Genomic DNA, 2,867 nt, shown 5'->3' with positions numbered 1-2,867 from the left:
GTTTATCAATAAAATTATGAAAAAAATAAAATGTAGTTATCAATTACATATTTTCATACAGAAATTTAGAAATCTAACCATACACAGCATGGTAGCAGGACAGTCCTATGACTTTTTTTCTTGTCTCTTATTTTCATTTATTACCCTTTTTTTAAAAAAACAAACATTTACTTGAGAGACAGTATGGCAGTAATTGGTATGACATGACAAGCAGTATGTATTTAGAAGACCAGAATGACAGGCATTCCAAGCATGACCCTACTATTACGCATTGCTCTCTTCAGTGCAGTTGCTTAGTTCACAGGTGTCCGCAAATATAGCTAGTCAGGGTGAGAATCCTACCAATTAACTGCTAGTTTCAAAAACCTGCTGAAGATTCTCAGAATCATTGCCTTAACCATCTTGTACATATAAATGTATGGCTGTCATGTTTCCTAGTTTTTCTCCTTGCCCTCTCTTCATTATTTAATCCTTAAATTCTCACTTTCCTTTTAATTGTGTTATATCTTTTTATTTTTATTTCTTCTTCTTGATCTTAACCATCCAGCAGAAAAATATAAAAATGAGGTATAAAAAGTTAAGCCATATTAATATGCTGAGCTATAAAAGGCGCAAGTCAACAACTTCTGACATTTGCCAGTCCTGTGGATAACCCACTACTATTATGGACTACTGGACTATATTGAATTATTTTGCTAAATTCACGCATCTATAATATTTAAATGGCAATGATACAAATGAAGGGCTATTTTGTATCTGTATACACAAAATAGTTAGGATAGATATATAGCTACTTTCTCTTAATTCAATAAGAAGAAAGATTCATACTAATAGTGCTTGGACAGCATGTCATGTCTGCATCTTGTGCTATGAATAACCACTATGAAGACAACATGCAATGTATTAATTATTGAAACTGTCCTACTCATTGGTTTTGAAACTGTCTCATTGCTATTTGTGTCTCAATAAAATTAATAAAAAAATAAAAATGAAGTTTAATTATCCTGGGCTTCCCCTGACTGCACAGGACTAACAGAGGGCAAAGCACGGCTTCTGCATCTCCCTGACAGATGGCTTCTGGTCATAGCACCGCTCCATTCTGACCCATGCAGGTCTTCCCTTTGTAAAAAGAATGGGAATTTCCAAGGTGGCTCATTGTCATCGAAGGCCTGCCGGCATGCCCTGTAACATGGAGAACACAAGCCGTGTTCTAACTACTGAATGGATGTTCAACTCAAAAGAATGTGCTCTGTGAACATCCGACGAGTCCAGAATCTCTACTATTGGTGTTGAACTATTTCCACAGTTTTAGACTTATGTTTCTAGTCTTGTTTTATCTGACTTGTCAAATATGCCCCATATCAAAGTCTTCCATTCTAAACATTACTTTCCTTCAGTGTTTAACCCTATCTCTTAAATGATTCCACATGATTTTCCTTGCCAGAGGCTGGATTCTTTTCTCTACCATTCAGTGAATTCATCTGTGGTTCTTGTGTGTGGTTCCTGATGCTTAAGTGGTTCTTCTCCACTGTTTGTTGAGTAAATGAAAGGAAGGATTCAATTTCTTATTATTTTCAATTCCGCCTTCACATTCAGCCTGATGCTAAGGTTTTCTTCTGCACTTTTGCCTTTGCGTTCATTCACTGAGGATGTCACACTGTGCAGTTTTGGTTATCACAGTCAACTCCTAACTGGTCTTCCTGTCATGGTTACCACCTTTACATCTCTGCTTCTCCTCCCCCTTCTTACTAATCATTCACCTAAAATATACTCATGTCCCTTTTCGTGTGAGGATCCTGCTGACCACTCACTACCTGCAGCATGATGGTGCGGTTCCAGCTGTGCTTATGTCCTCCAGGTGTGTGCAAAACAAGACTGAGATGAACTCAAATCCCTCTTCCCCAGATTGTCCTTCCTGTCTCAGGAACCTCTGCTCTGTCTTCTTGCTTCCCACCAGGATCTCCACTTCAAACTTCTCAACTTCTGCAAATATCTCTCTTGATTTAACACTGTCCTCTTTATCTGCATCTAATAGATTTCTGCTGTCATATAAAACCTGAATGGGATGTCACATCTTCCTGAACCAGTTACTACATCTACAATGCTTTGTTTTTCTTTGTGCATTAATCATGTTTGCTAATAACATAATGTTGTTAAAATTTCTGTGAAAGAACTTATTTTTTTTTACACTACATTAAATCTTCATATGGTTCCTTTATTTACCCAACCGATTTTAGACAAATGATCTAATAACCTCTCTGTGGCTTAGTTTTCTCATCTGAGAAATGAATGTAATAGTAGTGAACACATCCTAAATGTATTTTGCCTAGGAAGTGGCTGCAAAGCAGGCTTATAAGAAATTTTAATGATTTCTGTTATTTGATCCTCCAACAACTCAATGAGGTATTATTATGTTTATTGTACAATTGCAGATACTGAAGTTGAGAGAAATCCAAATCCTTGATCAGAGATGAATTTCAATAAGTAGAAGGGCCCAGGTTTGAAGCTGAGCCCATGAGACTTTGGAAACCTGAGATGGCATCATCCTACATGGCTGCCTCTGCAGTTAGTGATGCTAAGTTAGAGGGGAGGAGTGCTTTGAATATCTGGTTCTCTTATTGGAACAGATTTTTAGGGAGCACTTATTCATGTAATGTCTGTATCTGATACCATCCGACATGCAGAAAATATACAATGAGTAAATGTGCAGATAAACATGATTAATATGTAATTTAGTATTGGAATTGGCCACCACAGATAGGAAGCCCATTCCTATTATCGTGCAGGGAGGCTTATTTTTTCTTTCTTTCTTTCTTTCTTTCTTTCTTTCTTTCTTTCTTTCTTTCTTTCTTTCTCTTTCTTTCTTT

This window comes from Octodon degus, unplaced genomic scaffold (genome assembly GCF_000260255.1).
Source record: "Octodon degus isolate 3935 unplaced genomic scaffold, OctDeg1.0 scaffold00161, whole genome shotgun sequence".
NCBI classification, from domain to species: Eukaryota; Metazoa; Chordata; class Mammalia; order Rodentia; family Octodontidae; genus Octodon; species Octodon degus.
Note: the sequence above shows the minus strand (reverse complement) of the source record.